The sequence below is a fragment of the Aedes aegypti genome, chromosome 1 (genome assembly GCF_002204515.2).
Source record: "Aedes aegypti strain LVP_AGWG chromosome 1, AaegL5.0 Primary Assembly, whole genome shotgun sequence".
Classification (NCBI taxonomy): Eukaryota; Metazoa; Arthropoda; class Insecta; order Diptera; family Culicidae; genus Aedes; species Aedes aegypti.
The window spans coordinates 62525692-62546879 of NC_035107.1; the positions used below are offsets into that span (position 1 = coordinate 62525692).

Genomic DNA, 21188 nt, shown 5'->3' on the forward strand with positions numbered 1-21188 from the left:
GTGCGTACACGAATTCTCTCTGCTCTTGGAAGTTTTCTTAAAAACTACCTAAAGCAATAAAACAGTACTTTTCAGTGCTACAAAAACAGTACTTTTCAGTGCTAAAATTAAAAACGGTACTTTTCAGTGCTACTAAAACAGTACTTTTCAGTACTATTTTTTCTACTATTGATCCCTTTACGATCCTTGTTTGGACCCGTGCCTTCGATTTTTCGTTGGACCCGTTGGCGAAAGCTAGCGGTGGTAATCCTTCTTGGACACCGTCTTGGGAAAAAACCTTTCGAAGGTCACGTCTTCTTTCGTTTATTAATTAAACGTGGTATCAACAACTAACAAAAGGAAGGGTGAATCTCTGAATTCACTACTTCCTTCCAAAAAAGTGGGGTTTAAAACTGTCACTACACGTGGCAAGAATGGAAGAAAGGACGCTTCCCCGGAATGCGAACTTTCTTCCAAGGGTGAAATGAATAATTGTATCGAAATGAGCAATCAGTTCGATGCTCTAGACAAATTTTCCGAACACCAAATCGAATCAGCCTCTAGCCCAGGCTCTTTGATTCAAGTGAGGAAGCAAAGAGTGCCGCCTATCGTGGTCAGTTGTTCCGAATTTGGGGGATTTAGGCAGGAGATCTTGAACTCCATTAGGGGAATCAAGGTTTCCTTCCAAATCGCAAAGAAAGGAGACTGTCGCGTTTTGCCGGAAACTCTTAAAGATCGTGAGCTTCTTCTCAAACATCTTGAAGAGAAGAAGCACAAATTTTTTACTTATGACGACAAAACTGAACGTTTGTTCAAAGTTGTCTTGAAAGGTCTCTCAAGTGACTATAAATCACCTGAAGAGATCAAAAATGGAATAAATGATTTACTTGGATTTTCCCCAGTCCAAGTAATCATTATGAAAAAGAGAACCCAATCAGGCATTGTTTGGAAAGGGCTTTCTCAAGAATTTTATTTAGTTCACTTTAACAAAAAAGAACTAAATAATATTAAAGCTTTAGAAAAAGCAAAACTTTTGTTTGATGTCCGTGTGACATGGGAACATTTCCAGAAACCTGGAGGAAATTACCAGAACCCCACTCAGTGCCGTCGGTGCCAAAAGTGGGGTCATGGTACAAAAAATTGTCGCATGGATGCTAAATGCATGATTTGCGGAGGTTCTTCTTACGCCAAAGACGTCTGTCCAGTGAAGGAAGATACCACCAAATTCATATGTTGTAATTGCGGGGCTAACCATAAGTCCAATTTTTGGAATTGTCCTTCACGCAAAAAGGTCATTGAGGCTCGTGCCAGGCAGATGAAAGATAATATCCGTTACGATAACGGTCGTTTCCGGAATTTGCCTGGTAGAGTATCGAACAATGCTCATTTTTCAGTTAACGATCGCTTGATCATGAATCATACCCATCAGGAAGATCATAATCATGCTCATTCACAAACTAATTTTATTCCGTCGGGTAGCCGTTCGAATCTTTCTATTTCGAATGTATCTACCCACGGTAAATCCTTTGCCGATATCGTAGCAGGAAATTCGAACTCCTCCCCTGTTCGATCCATGGGTACCCATTCTACTTGTTTCAAATCAAATGGAAAAAACCCTACCGCCACAGGTAACTCCGCTTCTTCGTCTATCGGAAATTCCAATGGGAAATCACATGACATGTCTGCCTCTGATTTTAATTTTCTAACTGAACAATTGAATCTAATGATTGATGCAATGTTCAAAGCCACCACTATGACTGAAGCAGTCCAAGTAGGTGTAAAATTTACAAATCAAATTGTTATTGGATTACGTTTTTCTAATGGATCCAAATAATAATTTAAATATTTTAAATTGGAATGCTCGTTCTCTGAATGGTAAAGAGGACGAGCTGTTTAATTTTCTTACGGTTAATAACGTGCATATAGCAGTTGTTACCGAAACGTATTTAAAACCTGGATCTAAACTCAAAAGAGATCCTAACTTTTTTGTTTATCGTAATGATCGACTTGATGGGGCATGTGGGGGAGTTGCAATCATCATTCATAGGCGTATAAAACATCAACTGTTTTCGTCATTTGAAACTAAAGTTTTTGAAACTTTAGGTGTTTCTGTTGAAACACAGTTTGGTAAATATACTTTCATAGCTGCCTATTTGCCTTTTCAATGCTCTGGACAGCAAGTTGATTGGCTTCAAACTGACTTGCGTAAATTGACTCGCAATAAGTCAAATTTTTTTGTCATTGGTGACTTTAATGCCAAACATCGGTCATGGAATAATTCTCAAAGTAATTCCAACGGCAGAATTTTATTTGATGAGTGCTCTTCAGGATATTTCTCAATTCAATACCCTGATAGCCCCACATGTTTTTCCTCTTCTAGAAATCCACCTACGATTGATTTGGTCTTAACCGACTCTACCCAACAAACATTTTTGCTGAATAAGAGCTGATCAAATCAATCTAAAGTTCATTTCAGTTTGATAAACTATTGTTCATCTACTAATGTTACTTGGGTAGTCATCTTTGTAGCCAAATGATTACTCATGCTGATTTTGATTCTGATCATGTCCCTGTTACATTTCAAATATCCCAAGAAGCGATTCTCAATCCTATCAGCTCCACTTTCAATTATTTAAGAGCCGACTGGAATATATATAAAACGTATGTTGACTCCAATCTTGATGTTAACATTTCTTTAGAAACTAAACTTGATATTGACAATGCTCTTGAAACTTTAACAAATTCCATTGTTGGACCCCATTGCAATTCCAAAATGTGAAGTAAAATTTGAATCCGTGATTATAGACGATGATCTTAAACTCTTGATCCGTCTTAAAAACGTGAGGAGAAGGCAATTTCAACGCACTCGCGATCCTGTTATGAAAATTATATGGCAGGATTTGCAGAAAGAAATCAAGAAACGTTTTGCTCAATTAAGAAACAAAAATTTTGAAAATAAAATTTCTCAATTGGACCCTGGCTCTAAGCCCTTTTGGAAATTATCGAAAATCTTGAAAAAACCTCAGAAGCCAATACCGGCATTGAAAGAGGAAAACAAATTATTACTAACTAATTGCGAAAAAGCTCAAAAACTTGCTATGCAGTTTGAAACGCACAATTTTAATTTAGGACTTACTAGTCCAATTGAAAATGAAGTTACTCAGGAGTTCGAAAATATTCTCAATCAAGAGAACGTTTTCGAAAATGCCTGGGAGACTGATTTGGAAGAAGTGAGAACTATTATTAAAAAATTCAAAAACATGAAAGCTCCTGGCGATGATGGAATTTTCTACATCCTCATCAAGAAACTTCCAGAAAGTAGCTTATCATTTTTAGTTGATATATTTAACAAATATTTTCAATTAGCATATTTTCCTGACAAATGGAAAAATGCTAAGGTTGTTCCAATTTTAAAACCAGACAAAAATCCTGCAGAAGCTTCTAGCTATCGTCCAATCAGTTTGCTTTCCTCCATCAGTAAACTTTTTGAAAAGGTTATTTTGAACAGAATGATGGCCCACATCAACGAAAATTCAATTTTTGCCAATGAACAGTTCGGATTCCGCCATGGACATTCGACCACTCATCAACTTTTACGTGTAACAAATTTGATCCGTTCCAACAAATCTGAAGGCTATTCTACTGGTCTTGCTCTTCTAGACATACAAAAAGCATTCGACAGTGTTTGGCATGAAGGTTTGATTGTAAAATTGAAAAACTTTAATTTTCCAACATACATTGTTAGAATAATTCAAAGTTATCTGTCAAATCGTACACTTCAGGTTAATTATCAAAACTCCAGATCTGAAAGACTTCCTGTAAGAGCTGGTGTTCCTCAAGGCAGCATTTTGGGACCAATATTATACAATATTTTCACATCTGACTTACCTGAGTTACCTCAGGGATGTCAAAAATCATTATTTGCGGATGACACAGGCCTCTCCGCCAAAGGACGAAGCCTGCGTGTCATCTGTAGTCGATTGCAAAAAAGTTTGGATATTTTTTCTTCATACTTGCAAAAATGGAAGATTTCTCCTAATGCTTCCAAAACTCAACTAATAATATTCCCACATAAACCAAAAGCTCTTTATTTGAAACCTTCAAGTAGACATGTTGTCACGATGAGAGGGGTTCCAATAAATTGGTCAGATGAAGTTAAGTATCTAGGGCTCATGCTAGATAAGAATTTAACTTTCAAAAATCACATTGAGGGCATTCAAGCCAAATGTAATAAATATGTAAAATGTCTCTATCCCCTTATTAATAGAAAATCAAAACTTTGTCTTAAGAACAAGCTTTTGATATTCAAACAAATTTTCAGACCAGCCATGTTGTATGCTGTACCAATATGGACTAGCTGTTGTAATACCAGGAAGAAAGCTCTGCAGAGAATTCAAAATAAAATTTTGAAAATGATTCTGAGGCTTCCTCCCTGGTATAGTACCAATGAGTTACATAGAATATCCAATGTTGAAACATTGGAACAAATGTCAAATACAATCATTAATAATTTCAGGCAAAAATCGTTACAATCTTCTATTGCCACGATAAATGCGTTATATGTTTAGGTTAAGTTAGGTTAAGTATATTAAAAACGTTTTTTTTTCTCTTATAAGCAGGTGAAATCAACTCACCTGTAAAAAAAAACTGAACTGCTACGGCAAATGAAATGTAATATGTTGTTAACAAAATGTTAATTAAATCTTAAATTTGTTTTACCAAATTAGGATGATAGTGTTTTCAAATAACACAGAACACCTAGATATAAGAAATGAATGTAATGTTTGGACTGATACTAATAAAGAAATTAAAAAAAAAAAAAGCTATTTGTCGTATAACTGTCGAGATAGAACAATGATCGGTATGAATAAGAGCTGCTATCACAGCGCAAAAATAGCTGAGTAGATTCTCCAGATTTGTTGGTAAAATAATCTCATGGATGCTTTCGTTTGTATGTACAGCGCCTTTACTCAGCATAAAGTCGTATAAAGAGGGCTTAGAGAATGTTTACATTTGCACTAAATGTTAGTTGGGTAGGTTATTTTACGATGAAGAATATTGCCGAAGACCGCAAAGCAATTCGGCACTAATGAACCCTGGCGAACACTCCAATTCGCTCGAATCTCGCCAGAGACCATTATAGGGCGATGGACTTTTTTGCCTGTTTTTGCGCTTGAAAGTGTCATGCGGAGAGTCGGGCTCAATAGTCAAGGTACGATTTTCACAAGATCCAGTCAGTTTGTCTGCTTCGCGAACGCAATGGTTATTATTAGGAGAATATACGAACCAGTGGGACTCAGATAGCCGTAGCGATAAACGCGCAACTATTCAGCAACACCAAGCTGAGGGTCGTGAGCCGAATCCCGCCAATCAAGGATCTTTTTTCTAAAGGAAATTTTCTCGACTTCAGGGAGTACATAGAGTGTCTTTGTATCTGCCACACACATATATACACATGATAAAATGGCCAATTAACAAAGAAAGCTGTCAGGTAATAACTGTGGAAGTACTCTTAAGAACACGGCTAGCTAAGAAGCAGGATCTGTCCCAGTTGGGACGTAACGCCAAGAAGGAAGAAAGGAATAAGCAACATTTTGCAGCGAGAAAAATGCGCTCATAAATTTCCCATCGAGTTCTCGCATCTGCTTCACCGTTAAAAGTTATTGACCGTTCCCAAGAGCGTTTCGCTTGAATCAAACATCCACATGTTGCTTCCGACCGAAACGGTCCCCACGCGATAGTATCCGGAACAAATGCTTTCTGCACTCTCTCTCTCTCGTCTCTGTGTTTTGCTCGAGCTGGTCGTATATTTCCACGCAAACCGGCGTTTTTCCGTAGCAGTTCAGCAGCTGATTTTCCCGAACGTTTGCATTTTCCGTCCCGAACCCGACCACCAGGTTTTCCGAGTTCCGAAGGGCCTCTACTGTCGTCGTCTCGTCTCGTGCCGTGCCAACGCAGTCAAAACAAGCTTCCGCTGGCCACTTTGTCAACAGTCTAGCGAGTAGAGTTGAACCGTTCGGAACGCGGGAAGGCTTCGCTTTCGTTCGTCGGGTTGGTCAATCGCTGTTTGGTGGATAGTGCGTCTCCATCGATTAACTCGAGCGCTCGGTCCGGTGGATAGAGAGCTTTCGGTCTTCATAAGTGGAGCAGTTTGGATAGACACAACATTCGCTTGTTGAACGTGACCGCGAACGGATGTGTCCTGGTGAGCTTTTCGTCTTCGCCTGGAAGTTGTGTGTTGTGACGAGGGCCACGTTAGAGAATTCAAGCGCGGATATGGAACAACCTGTTGGCCGTTAGAATGTGGCACTTTTGTTGTGGATTATAGTTGCTACCGTGGTTACCAATACCGTCGAATACCTACATCGGCTTGAGGGAGGATAATTGCATCGGTAAGCACCGTTTAGTGAAAAGCTGGTGCCCTTCAAAGGAGTTCCTATCTAAGAAGATTTTTTGCATTGGGGAAGCAGAAAGTCAGTGAAGTGTAGCACCACAAACGGAAGTGTTGTGTCGGTATCGCGAAAAAATGGGGAAACCACATATTGCACAGTGAGCATACTCGGTGCCGATGAATAAGAATCTTGAAGTGACGCATTTTTCATGGAAAAATGCTCAATAAATCAATTGCAGGGTGTCCATCCATCCAGGAAAAGCAGGAAAACCCGGGAATTACAAATGACCGGAAAAACACTGTAAATACTCGGAAAATTATAGAACACACAGGGAAAAAGCGCTACAATATTTTGACAAGAGATGCACGACTGAGTTGCTAGAGAGATAATCAAAAGTAGATAGTAAATTTCAAGGCGAATTTTTATTCACAATTGTTAATAATTTCTTGTAAAATGCTTTGTGAATTTCTGGCTGAAGATATAAATCCTTGAAAAGTACTTAAGTTATTAAAGATTGTTAGCAAGGTTCTAGACGAGATTTTTTATGAATTTCTATTAATATCAATGGCACATTTCTCAAGAAATTTTTTCAGGAGTCCTCAATGGAATCGAAGCGATAATTGAATAGTTACTCTGGAAAATCACTAAAAACAATTAGTGCAATGCAAACAAGATTTTTAAGTAAATTCTTTAAAAGAAATTTGGCGGATTTTTCTTGAAATTTTGGACTTATTCCTAGCCGTTAGTACCGTAAAGTACCCATATTTCGCGCGGGCTCCTTACTTCGCTTACTGACACTGTAGTCCAATTTGTATCAAGAAATATGAAGAAAATGACAGTGAGCGAAATTAGGAGCGTGCGCGAAATATGGTAGCTTTACAATAAAAAGTAACAGATTTTTGGAAAATTCGTGCAATGAAATTCTGCACTCATCCATGAATAACTGATTTGGGCTGATTATCGCAGGAACTGATTCGGATTCTTGAAGAAGTGTTATTTGGATTATTAGCTTGAATCCGTGATTTACGACCATGATATATCTATCAGTCCTCGTGAGGTTCCTGGCGAAATTTTGAAGGGAATTTTTCAGATTTACAGCGGATTCTTGCAGCCATTCTCAGCGTATTAATTGAGAGATGTTCGTGTAGTTTTTTTATGGATAAATAAATGGCAAGGTCGATTTGGCTTTCTTGGACAGATTTTGGCAAAATCTTTGATGGATTCCTGGGAAGATGCTTGTTTGGAGTTATGTCATATATTTTTGCAAGCAATCAATCAAATGCTTTTGGCGAGAGCTAGTTTCTGTTGGAGTAAATCGGTAACGCAGTGTGCTGATGACCTCCTTGGAGACCGATGGTCTCCCTAGCAACCGAAGTTTTCGTTAATAAACAACGGTGCATTTTTTTTTATTCCTGTTCAAGTCTCCACTCAAGCTAGTTAAATAAAATTCCTTTCTACTCTTAAAACTTTGTTCCGGTTATTTCCAACCATCAAGAGGTTATGGGCGACTCACGCAAGGATTCGGTCCACGGGATTCCGCTATTCTCGGGCACCGGTTTCGATAACTGGCGTTTTCGAGTGGAGAAATATTTGAAGTCCGTGAAGCTTTTGGATGTACTCAAGAACGATCCTCCGGCGGAAGTGGCCGAGCTCACGAAGTTCCAGGAAGATGACGGTAAGGCGGCGTACCTGCTGATCTCATTCATCCATGACGATCTGCTGGATCTGGTGCGGGACAAGGAGACGTCCAAGGAGATTTGGAATAGCCTTGAAACCGTTTACGCTAAGAAGTCCGTCTCATCGCAAACGTTCGTCAGGAAGCAACTTGCGAAGCTGCGGATGTTGGAAGGTGCGTCCGTGAAAGATCACCTGAAAACCTTCGAAGAGCTGATCCGGCAACTGAAGCTGGCTGGAGCGAAGCTTGAAGAAAACGATATTGTGTCCCAGCTGTTTGCTACCCTTCCCGAGTCGTTCGATCCGTTAGTAACGGCGTTGGAAAATCTAGGTGAGGAAAATCTCAAGCTGGATGTTGTTCGCGAGCGACTTCTTGCCGAGGAGCTCAAGAAAACCGACCGGGCGGATTCCTACCAAGAAAAACCTGCAGCATTTCAAGGATCAAAGCAAAAGTCTGGTAAGTTCACCGGAAAGTGCAATCGTTGCCAGAGGAAGGGACACAAGGCAAAGGACTGCCGTGTGAAATTAAAGACGGATAGGCACGCTGAAGCTAACGCTGCTTCTGGAGGTAAGGCGGTGGCTTTCATGACCGGAAGATGTTCCCAAACGCAAGACAAGAATGTGGTTTCCTTCAAGCTGGATTCCGGAGCATCAGACCACATTGTAAATGTGAAGCATTGTTTCGCCGACCTCACGAAGCTGAAGCAACCTGTCGTCATTAACGTGGCAAAGGACGATCAATCCCTGATTTCCTGGCACCGAGGCACGATCAAAGGCGTCAACAGGGAAGGTAACTATATCAGCCTGAATGATGTCCTTTTCGTACCTGATCTTCGAGCGAACCTGATATCTGTAAAGAAGATGGCAAAAGCGGATCTGGATGTCACATTCACGAAAAAGGAAGCAATCCTCAAGCACGGTCGTGATCTGATTGCGAGATGTCCTATGCGGGGAGACTTCTACGAGCTCGATCTCCGCGTCAATACTGTGGCGGCCAACATGTGTGGAGCTGTGAACGGTAATCTGTGGCATCGTCGACTGGCCCATTTGGGGAGCAAGAACTTGCAGGCACTCGTCAAGCATGACATGGTAACAGGTATTCCTGAGGATCCAGGTAAATTTGATTTTTGCGATGTTTGTGTTCTCGGAAAGCAGTGCCGAGAACCATTCACGGGTACTAGAGTGCGTGCTGCAAGACCTCTAGAACGAGTGCACTCCGATGTGTGCGGTCCAATCACACCAGCGGCTTGGGATGGTTCTCGGTACTTTGTCACCTTTATTGATGATTACACGCACTTCGCAGTAGCATATCCCATCAAGAAGAAGTCTGAGGTGTTCCAGAAGTTCCGAGAGTATGAGGCCATGGCTAGTGCTGCTCTGGGGCATTCGATTTCGAAGTTGACTGTCGATCAAGGGCGCGAGTATTGCTCCAACGCTCAACGGGATTTCTACGTTTCCAAGGGGATCCAAATCGAGCCAACCGCAGCGTACACTCCACAGCAAAACGGGGTATCCGAACGGTTCAATCGGACAATTGTCGAGAAGGTGCGTGCGATGCTGATTGAAGCCAAAGTTCCGAAAAATTTGTGGAACGAAGCGGTCTTAGCGGCGGTATACCTGACAAACAGGAGTCCAACGAACGCGGTATCATGTTGGAAGACTCCTGCGGAAATGTGGACTGGTCACAAGCCGGACGTGAGCAAATTACGTGTTTTCGGCTGTAAAGCGTTTGCTTGGGTGTCCACGGCAAAGAGAGGCAAACTGGACCCGAAGAGTAAGCCTGCTGTGATGATCGGCTATGCGCCGAATGCCTATCGCCTGTGGGACAAAGAGAAGAAGTTATTCTTGGCCAGAGATGTCAAGTTTGATGAGAGCAATTTTCCGTTTGCCACTGAGATGCGTGACGAAATTCCTTTGGTTGTGGCTCCGTACGATTTCGAGGATCAAAATGATGTGGAATGCGTGCAACCCTCTGAACAGTCCGTTCAATCCGATGAGCCGCTGGTGGCTCAATATAATGACATCCTGACTGACGATGAAGAAAGCGAGGTTGAAGACGACGGAGTTGAAGCGACCGGAGCGCTCCCTTCGCAAATAGACCGTGGTTCAAACCTCGAAATGGAAACCCCGAGGCGCAGCGAACGGGAGCGCAGACTCCCCGGTAAGTTGAAAGAATTTCTGGTTGGAAAAATTTTCACTGCCGCGCAGTGCCATTCTACAGATAAAGTCCGAAACCTTCCTGATGTGCCATTCGACGGTTCTGTGGGACAAGATGAGGCCGAGCGTTTTATCTTCGATGTGCCTGAGGCGTACAAGGAGATCGCTGGACGGGCCGACGAAGCCCTTTGGCAACAAGCGGTCGGTGAAGAACTGCAGTCGCTAGCGGACAACCATGTTTGGCGATTGGTAAGATGTCCTGCTGGTGTGGTTCCGCTTAAATCGAAATGGGTCTTCCGAATCAAGCCGGACGAGCATGGCGAACCAGTTCGTTACAAAGCGCGCTTGGTAGCGAAGGGGTTCCAGCAGAAGCCCGGAGTCGACTACAACGAAACGTATTCCCCCGTAGCGAAGTTGCCCACGATACGTGTCGTTCTTGCTGTAGCAACCCACCGAAGGATGCACGTTCACCAACTCGATGTGAAGACCGCATTCCTGTACGGTGAGCTTGAAGAAGATGTCTACATGGCCGTACCCGAAGGAGTCACGGCCCCTCCGAATCTCGTCTGCAAGCTGGAGCGATCACTGTATGGACTTAAGCAAAGCCCTCGCTGTTGGAATAATAAGCTGAACGACCTTCTGCTAAATTTCGGTTTTACCCGTTCCCGGCATGACTACTGTCTGTATACCAGGATCGACGATCGAGGGGGGGTATACATCATCATCTACGTAGACGATTTGCTCATCGCTAGCGATCGGCTGGACCTGCTAAAGGAGATCAAGCGTGCTCTTTCCAAGAAGCTCCGGATGACGGATTGCGGCGTTGTTAATCATTTTCTCGGAATCAAGATCCGATACGATCACGCTACTGGATGTATGTACCTGACACAAGAAGCTGCTGTGGACCGTGTTCTGACGAAGTTTGGGATGCAAACCAGCAATCCCGTCAAGACCCCGATGGAGAAAGGCTGCTTACTGCCCGTACGAGCTGCGAATCCTGTGTCGCATCCCTATCGTCAATTGCTGGGCAGCCTCATGTACACGATGCTGTGTGTCCGACCCGACATATGTTATGCGGTTGGATACCTGGGTCGTTTCCAAGTTCAACCTGGTGAAGCCCATTGGCAAGCGCTGAAAAGAGTAGTCCGTTACATGCAGGGTACGAAGAAGCTGAAACTCAAATACAAGTTGAACGACGACGCTGAGGCACTGGTCGGTTATGCGGACGCCGACTGGGCATCGGATGCTGAGGATAGAAAATCCGTTAGCGGTTACATCTTTAAGGTTTTTGGGAACACCGTGTCCTGGGCCAGCCGCAAGCAACAAACCGTTGCACTGTCGTCATGCGAAGCTGAGTATGCAGCTTTAAGCGCCGCGGCCTCCGAAGGGCTATGGCTGCATGGAATCCTCGAAGACCTGAAGCAAGTCCGACCAGGCACGGCATTCAAGTTGTTCGAAGATAACCTTGGGTGTATTGCGATGGCCACAAACACTGAAAGCAAGCGTGTGAAGCACATTGATGTGAAACACCATTTTCTACGCGATCATGTGGCTCAAGGACGACTTAAAATCGAAGCAATTGGTACCGCAAACCAGATAGCGGACACGTTCACCAAGGCCCTGGAACCTGGACGTTTCCGCGAACTGAGGACCCTCCTAGGACTTACCGATTCAGAGGGGGTGTTGGAGTAAATCGGTAACGCAGTGTGCTGATGACCTCCTTGGAGACCGATGGTCTCCCTAGCAACCGAAGTTTTCGTTAATAAACAACGGTGCATTTTTTTTTATTCCTGTTCAAGTCTCCACTCAAGCTAGTTAAATAAAATTCCTTTCTACTCTTAAAACTTTGTTCCGGTTATTTCCAACCATCAAGAGTTTCTAACATAAATATCTGCTCGGATCCAACGAGAGTTGCACCAGATCAAGAATTTCCCCAGGACCAAGTCTAACGTATAATTTTGAATGAATTGTTAGTAGGAGATGGATTAGCTATAAGAAACATTGTTTATTTATGATCTGAATCAAGATACACTTTGTAGATTTTGTTGATACAATTCCAAAATTCCTCCGGATTTCCTACGAGTTCTAATGAGTGCACGGTGTTTTTCTAATTTTGGCCCTTCCGATTGAAAATAAATAACAAAAGGTTATTTCTACCATGCCAAATAAATCAAAATCATTCAAATGAAATCTGAGTTAATTTTGTTTTGATTATTCAAAAACGATGATCGTAGTAACCCGCGTGTAGATACGGATGTCAAAAATTTTCGCTCGCTTTTTTTTCTGCTGATTTCGATAAATATTTTAATAAATTTAGGCCGACTGAGCAGGAATAAAACCAAATTAACCAAACCATCCTAGTATGAAACACGCTCTTCAAAGATTTTGTGAAAATCTGTAGGATTGGTTTTAATATATTGCTAAATGTTAAAAAATATTGTTTGGATGCTCTGTTTGAGAGTAAAAATTTATAATACTTATCATAGAATTATCATGACTTTTTTCAAATTAAATCTTTAAAAATGACCGGATGGACCTTAACTAAAAACTGGAACGCGCAAAAATTGGTCAACTTCAAATTGATCTATTGAAAATGCATTTGAAAGCATGCAGCATTTGAAAGTTGAGTGTAATACGATGGTTGCTATGATGAGTTCTCACCTTTTGCTCTCCAGTTTTCAAAAAGGCTACCAAGTAAGAGGAGCAGCGTGTCAAAATTTTGCTCGGGCAGCAAGAGAATCCAACGTTCTCGCTCGAAATTTATGTGAAGGTGGATTTCAAGCAGCTTCCTGAACTGAAGGTTTATAACGTATCAGGAAAAGGGAAGGTAGCCGAAATTTTAAAAACCATCAATGCCATATACACATATGGTCTAGAAAGTGACATTTTTATCACTTTGGGAACCATCAATGAAGAGATCTACGTCTAGGAGTGTCTCGAAAAGCGGTTGCTACCATTCTGAAGTAACATAATAGACCTGTGCTGTTCTGGCCATACTTGGCAAGCTGTCAGTGCCACTATGGGATAAAAGTAATCGAGTGGTACGATGCGATCAACGTAGTTTTTGTACCCAAAGACCACAGCCCTCTCAACAGCCCAGAACTCCGCCCTATTGAACGGTATTGGGCCTTGGTCTGATGTAATTTTAAAAAATCTAATAAATCCATTGAAAATGAGCAGCAGTTAAATCAGCGTTCGGCAGCGAATTAGGTCGATCAGGTCGATGAGACCACTGTGCAACATTTTGTGGAAGCGGTTAACTTGATGGCACGTCAATTCAAATTTGGTAAACCAAAATAATGAATGAACATTTTTTTCCTTTATACAGTGGGATTCCGTTTTTGGCAACAAAGTTGAAATTTTCAGTTGCCAAAAACGGAACCGTGCCAAAATCGGAACCCATATTTCAAATTTTATTTTTCAACTATTGGTTTTGAAAGCATAATTGCAATGTTAATAAGGTACAGTGGGGGAAGTGTATCAGTGGGGTAAGTGGATCATTTGTCAATATTAAGCATAAATACTTGAATATGTTGAATGTTTTCGCACCATTGCTTCGTTTTAGGTTATATTCTTATGTCCACACTGATACTATTGCAAAACTGGTACTACACGCACACTAACACAAGCAAACTTGTTAGTTGCAAAAATTGATTAATTTCAAAATTGTTTTCCATCAATCAAAAATCCATTGTATCTCTGTCTAAAATCGAATTCTATTAGTTTTTTCGACACATTGTGAGCATTTAAGTTCTATTTGAATGAATCACAATGAAAAATATGTGATTTTTATAAATAAATACAGATATATTGTAGATGGTACACTTACCCCTACTTTTTAATGGGGAGGGGTAAGTGGATCAAGTATTATAATCATTTATTGGCAAATTGCTTACGAGAATTTTAATAAGTTTTAATATTCGAAAATGTTGTTTTCCTTTATTTTTTTCATTCCTAGCTTAAATTTGTCAAATTGACCATAGAGAATTCGAATCAATCTACCCAAAAGTTTTTTTTAAACTTTCTGGTATAAAAAAATAAATAAAATAATAATAATTACAAAACTCACACACAACTTTTCGTGGTTTATCTGAGCTGAGTTGCAAAAGTGCTTAATATACTAATTCTCCAATTGAAAACATATTGTCGTACCTTATCTGACCATATACATTATTCTAGACAGATGATACAAACGAATTCATAAATAGAATAAAAAGATTTCAGTTTGTTATTCAAAAATAATTGCAACTAATATGTTCAAACTACGAGTGTTCATCGAAAACATCGTCAGGAATAATCCTACAATGCTTCTGTATAACTTATATGTATAAGTGGATGAATTTTCTCCAAATTATTCTAGTTACAATGTTTTTTTGTTGTGCGAATTAGTGTAAACTAATATATACATATTTTTTTATATATTTTGATCAAATAAAGATACTTTTTAATTTTAAAGTATTGAAATGTATCATTACTAGCACTAACAATAAGAACGAGAGTAATATCATTCTTACTATACATAACTACATTACATTTGTTTTGAGAACAGATTTTTTTCTTTTGGTGATCCACTTACCCCACCATGGTGGAGCAAGTGGATCATTTGGCGCAAATTTTTAAGTCCCTCATACTCAATACATAACAATCAGAAAAATCGAAATAATCAATGATTTGAAGTATATTAGTCCCTCATTTGTTATCCACAGAAAAAAGTTTGAATTACATTATTCACGTTAGCTGTACATAACAATGAAGTTGACTATTGATTTTTCTGTATCCACTTACCCCACGGTACCTTACATCATTTTTATGGAATCATAAGGCGTTGAGACTTCGAAAAGGTTCACTTCAAAGCATTTTTCCGAAGGGTTATACTATGCTATGAATCTATCCAGCTTTTTACGCTAGCTTGCTATAAACTTTGAATCACCCCCTGCTGACATTTCTTGCCTGCACTATAATTTTTATAGCTGGGTCGCAGTAAGCTTTGCGATTTCCGATTATTGTTATGTTGTCAAGGAAACGTTAATGTTGTTACGTTGCTGTCTTAGGTTGTTAGCTTCGTTTGAAGAAAATTGCAAACATATTTTCTGTTTTCTTATTGTATACTAATGGTTCTTTTCTTTCAGGTGTGGTGAACACTTATGAGCTAACAATGCCGCTGAAAAAAATATTACTGAGATTGATAAACGCGGCCGTGACGATTACAGACAGCGCTCGAAACTGAGACGTATTATGACCCTGGAAAAATTATAGTGCGGGATTACGTTTGATCGATTTAGTATCTTCACCGTACTTGTTCGGCATGAAATGACATATAAATGCGGCGACATCTCGTCAAAATGGAATCATTCTGGCCAAAATGGCTGTTCTCATGTGTAGCATAATGCACGCTATGCGGAGAAAATCAATGCGAATGAGTGAGGATGGGCTTAACGACCCTTGGAGGAAACATAACTCGGCCGGGGCTGTTTTGTTTGGGCCGTTCCAAATATTTAAGTTTACTATGGGGCGCAAATTAATATACATATATCAAATATGCCAACATTCTCATTGAATTCTTTCTGATTCCTACTGATCTATGCATTTCGCCGAAGTTGGATATTTCTCGGAATCCATGCAAGATACCCTACTTCGGAAGTAAGGCGCATTCGAACGCATCCAGATTTCTAACCATTTCTAACTTTTTACTGCGCCTACAATAAAGGTTCTCCAATGGTTACTGAAAAAAAGTTAATCTTTAATTTAATTGATTTTTAATAAGTACAAGGAAATTAGAAATTCCAAAACAAATAAAGTGAAAATTATTGACAGTTCAATCAACATTAAGAAGGCATTGCCTACTAAGATCATGGTATAAAATGTGTATCCAAGAAATGTCAAAATCGATTCACCCCTCACAGTTTTATAGCCAGCGTAAAAAGCTGGATAGCTCCGTAATATTAAATCTGGCAAACGATTTTCTGGTCGCGTTTTTACGCCTCAACGTCTTCAATTATTTTTTAGAAGCTTTATGTATAATTTTTGTATAAGAGGGCCTTGTAAAACCAATAATCGCATAAGTGACTTTTATTGAAGAACTGGACATTTTCTTAAAACTATGAGATAAAACCAAAACAAAAATGTTTTCTTTTAAAAACGTATTTGCGAATCCAAAGCACTGGGTATTGCAAAACGGCATGACCTTTTTTTCTAATTAAATGAACATTAAAAATCTGTTTAACTTGTAACCTTGATTTTATGACCCAAAAGACGAAAAGAGAACCTAACCAACGTAAATGGTTACTCGTAGACAGTGACTTAAGCGCCACCTTCGGAAGAAGGGTCACTGTCACCGTTGAAATCCGGCTAGAGTTTTTAAACAGGGTAGGTTTTCCCAAATACGTAGTAAACCTCGACCAATCGAATTCAAGTCAACCAATCAATTATACTCATCGAAACCTAATCGAACCATAATAATTAGCAATTATAAACGACTACTCGAAACTGCTCGATGATGAAATTCGAGTTAATGGTGGAGACGCCTGGTCTTTCACGGTTGTTCGAAAGTAGACCGCTAAGTAGATGTAATTCAATTCAAAATACTTACTTTTATCAAACCTAATTCTAAAAAAATATCCAAAATAAATCAAATAATTCTCACGAATTCACGTTCTAATGATTTAATTATCGAAAGAGTGTGAAACAAAACTTATGAACTATTGGTACCTAACAACTATCTTTTTACGATATTTACAGGCCTCTTGAGCTCGAATCATGGAGTGCACTTAGGACAAGCTTACTTGGTCGCCAGAGGGCGTATGGCTTAGATTTCCAACGTAGGAAGCGCTTCAGGGACGGTGAGGGCTTGAAATACGGTCTTGGTTCCTATCGCCGTAGTCTAAGATGGCCGCACAGCGTATTCACGGGTTGTTTGGCGTCCCGGAATTATCATGCGGTGGAGTAGCTGCTTGCCATCTAGCGGCGACCGAGTGTCCCGACGGTATGGATCTTGGCAATCCAGTCCAAACACCCACGTTGAATGGGATTGTCACCTTATAGTCCAACCGATTTTGCCTGACACTCTTATTTTGACGTGAATGAACCACAAACCGAAAAACTAGCCAAATAGATTGCACCGTATTTCAGATGTCACATGCATGTACTTTGCTGTCGACACTTAGAACCACCTTTACTCAACAACGGTTTCCACCAGAATCAACTCAAATTTCATCAACAAGTCAATCCAACCCCCTTTTAGTGGAGCCAATGCCTATTGTTTTAATTATCTTAATTTTGATTGGTTCGATTTTGGTTTCCGGTTTTCTGTTCAGATTGGTGTTGAATTTTCATTGGTGGAAAAGGGTTTCCTGTTTAAGGATTTCAAATTTCTCAAATTGTCGAGCTGAACTTAAGTCGAGCTGAGTGGAGTACGCCTTTAGGTATGCAATCTGCAATCGTTTGAGTGATAGTTCTCAAACTCACCAGTAGGGAACCTATTCACATTGAACGGCAAGTTCAACATATGAGCCACATAATTAAGGACGGTATGCATCGTCTTGTCCGATATAACGAACAAATATAAAACACATATATTTTTGTTTTTAACATATAAACTGTGTTTACATTTATTACACAAATTCAACTCATGTAACGAAGACAATCGTTACAAACTGTAGCATAAAATCTGAAAAATTCGGAAGTTTAGAATTGCTTCTTCAATTTATGTTTCTGATAAAGTAAAGCATTTTATAATGAATGGTTGACTGTATCAAAAGGGCAAACATAAACATGAGAAGATGCATAAATGTCTTGTAATTGAGTAGAATTTAATTTTTACATTTTAAAATAAAAGTATATTATTATTAGGCTACCACTAGCACACCTTAAATTCCTCTGGGAACCTTTTCAAAATCCTCAAGCTTTCGCCGAAAATATTAAAAATATTACTAGAAATTCACATTATCCCGCTTAAAATTTACAAGACGCCCTAGAGTTTATTAGGAATCACCAGATTTTGGACATAATCCTCTACAGCCAGTTATACACTCTAACGATCCCTCAAGAAGCTCTCAGTGTCCATTTGGAATCTGCAGATATCCTCATGAATTCGTTAAAATTTCTGAAAAGTCCCACAAGAACGAAGAATCCCTTAAGGATTCGCCAGGGTACAGTTAGGAAACTCATAGACTCTGCTCGTAAGGAACATTTTGATGATGTTGAGACCCGTATCTTTAATTAACAATTTTGTACAGAATTCTGGATCGTCTCTTAACAAACCTAACGCCTTATAGAGTCTATCGAAAAGAGAGAACGTAGCTTTAAATAGTTGACGCAGAAAGATCAATATACACACCAATACCACAGACAAAAAGTAAAAACACTCTCAGTCGTATTCATCGCACGCTCCAATGGTATTATTGACAATAAATTGTAGTTTGGACTGTAGTCGCATTTGTCATGTTATTTAATAAAATTCAAAAAAAGTTATGATACACGACATTTTGCTGTACTTATTTGTATCTATTATTGCGGTGTGTTTTTACATACCGTAATTTCGGGTGAAATTGATCAATTTTTAACGGTTTTTCTAGTCTGTTTTCTATAATGTTAACAATGCCAAACAACTAAATGCAGGAAAACAAGTACGAAGGTGAACCTCATCGACTCATATACCGGAATTTTCTAACAAATGTCATTTTAGTGTTAACAAATATCTCTAAAATAAAAAATCAGGGGATCTCATTTCGGACAAAAATTGATCACTTGTCAATGCCATTATTGTTAGTTTTCAAAACAACTCTACATGATAAATTTGAGCTCCCTGAATCCGAATATGCTTGTCAAATTCTTAACAAAGCAATATTTATTTAAATAACGTATAGTCAAATATCAAGAATTACGCGGAAAACGCCTAAATGTATGCAATTTCCTAAGGAATTCTATGATATCTAACAGAAATTCAATTATTTCAACCATATGAGCTAATTGGTACGAGTTTTGGTGATGAAATCTGGTTTGGGGATATATCTCAAGCATCCTCACAAACTTTCAGGTTTATACCATGTTCAAATCCTTGCTTAGAAATAGAAGTTCATAGGTGTTTGTCGATACTGCAACGTGCATGATTTTGAAATTTTACATTATTTTCGTAGTTATAAACATTCTTTAACGCAAAAAACTTCACAATACACAATGCGACAATAGTTACGACAAACAATGTTCATTTACTGCAGCTTACATTGATATTTGTGCTCCATTACGCATAAATAAAATCGTGTGATACGATGATCAATTTCACCCTTCTGATCAATTACACCCGATTTTACGGTACCAAGGGACCAAATGCAGTACTACAAGTAGTACCCAATCTGAGCTCGAGTGGAATGGACCTGGTTTAACTCTAAAGAACAACCTATTAGGCCTATCATCTCCATGCTAAATGTCTATTCTGCCAAACGTACCTCCCATTCATAAAACAGACTGATGCAAAATTTCGATTTTACTCAGGTTAATTCAGCGATTTGCTTTCCCTTAATCGGCGTTCGAAGGAGGCGTCTATGGTACATTGGTTTTAAGAAGTATTTTAGTCATATTCGATCTTCTATCATTTAATTCGAATTATAGAATAACTACCAAATTTACATTTTCCGTAATCTTGATCTGATTACACAAAATATTGGCCTTATTAGGTAGAAGCGTTAATTGAGCAAGAACTTTTTAAGAGAATCTAATGAAGTTCTTGATGTTCTTAGTTTTAACTCCAATTCAGCTATTCAGCATGACCAAGCTGAGGGTCGTGGGTTCGAATCCCACCGGTCGAGGATCTTTTCGGGTTGGAAATTTTCTCGACTTCCCAGGGCATAGAGTATCTTCGTACCTGCCACATGATATACACATACAAAAATGGTCATTGGCATAGTAAGCTCTCAGTTAATAACTGTGGAAGTGCTCATAAGAACACTAAGCTGAGAAGCAGGCTCACTAATCTGCTAAATAATTATTTACTTTTTATTTGATTTATTTATTTATTTATTTATGATCTTTTTAAAAACAAACTTTGAAAATATTGTAAATCGGTAAAAAATATTAAATATTCACGAGAATATTCATTTATTTATTTATTTAGTTGGTGTTACATCAATTAATTTGATAAAACCTCGTTAACGATGTTACGCCAATTTACTCGGTCCAAGGCTGTGTCTCTCCAACCTCGATTTTGGCCCACGTTCTCCAGATCTTGTTGCACCTGATCAAGCCACCTCGCTCGCTGTGCTCCCCGCCTTCTTGTGCCAACCGGATTCGACGCGAACACCATCTTTGCAGGATTGTTGTCCGGTAGTCTTGCAACATGCCCTGCCCAGCGCACCCTTCCGGCTTTCGCAACTTTCTGGATACTTGGTTCGCCGTAGAGCCTAGCGAGCTCGTGGTTCATTCTCCGCCGCCACACACCGTTCTCCTGCACTCCGCCAAAGATCGTCCTAAGCACCCTTCGTTCGAACACTCCAAGTGCTTGCAGGTCCTCTTCCAGCATGGTCCATGCTTCATGTCCATAGAGGACCACCGGTCTTATAAGCGTTTTGTACATGGTACATTTGGTGCGGGGATGAATCTTTCTCGACCGCAGCTTCATCTGGAGCCCATAGTAGGCACGACTTCCACTGATGGTGCGTCTCCGTATTTCACGACTAACGTTGTTATCAGCCGTTAACAAGGATCCGAGGTAGACGAACTCATCAACCACCTCAAAAGTATCCCCGTCTATCGTAACACTGCTTCCCAGGCGGGCTCTGTCGCGCTCGGTTCCGCCTATCAGCATGTACTTTGTTTTTGACGCATTCACCACCAGGCCGATTTTTGTTGCTTCACGTTTCAGGCGGGTGTAGAGGTCTGCCACCGTTCCAAATGTTCTGCCGACAACATCCATATCATCCGCGAAGCAAACAAATTGGCTGGATCTTGTGAAAATCGTACCTCGGTTATTGAACCCGGCTCTCCGCATGACAC

At 39.9% G+C, this 21188-nt stretch overlaps 1 protein-coding gene across 9 annotated transcripts in view; it reads left to right on the forward strand.

Annotated features, from left to right (window-relative positions):
* Positions 1 to 5958: 5958 nt before the first annotated feature.
* Positions 5959 to 21188, forward strand: part of LOC5564358 (serine/threonine-protein kinase 32A) — a 573562-nt gene continuing 558332 nt past the window's right edge. For 4 of the 9 annotated variants that reach the window (XM_021837759.1, XM_021837764.1, XM_021837772.1 and 1 more), the window contains exon 1: positions 5959 to 6528. The gene's annotated coding sequence lies outside the window, so the exon portion shown is untranslated. The remainder of the gene's footprint in view (positions 6529 to 21188) is intronic. The other 5 variants (XM_021837783.1, XM_021837779.1, XM_021837788.1 and 2 more) reach the window with 3 other exon arrangements.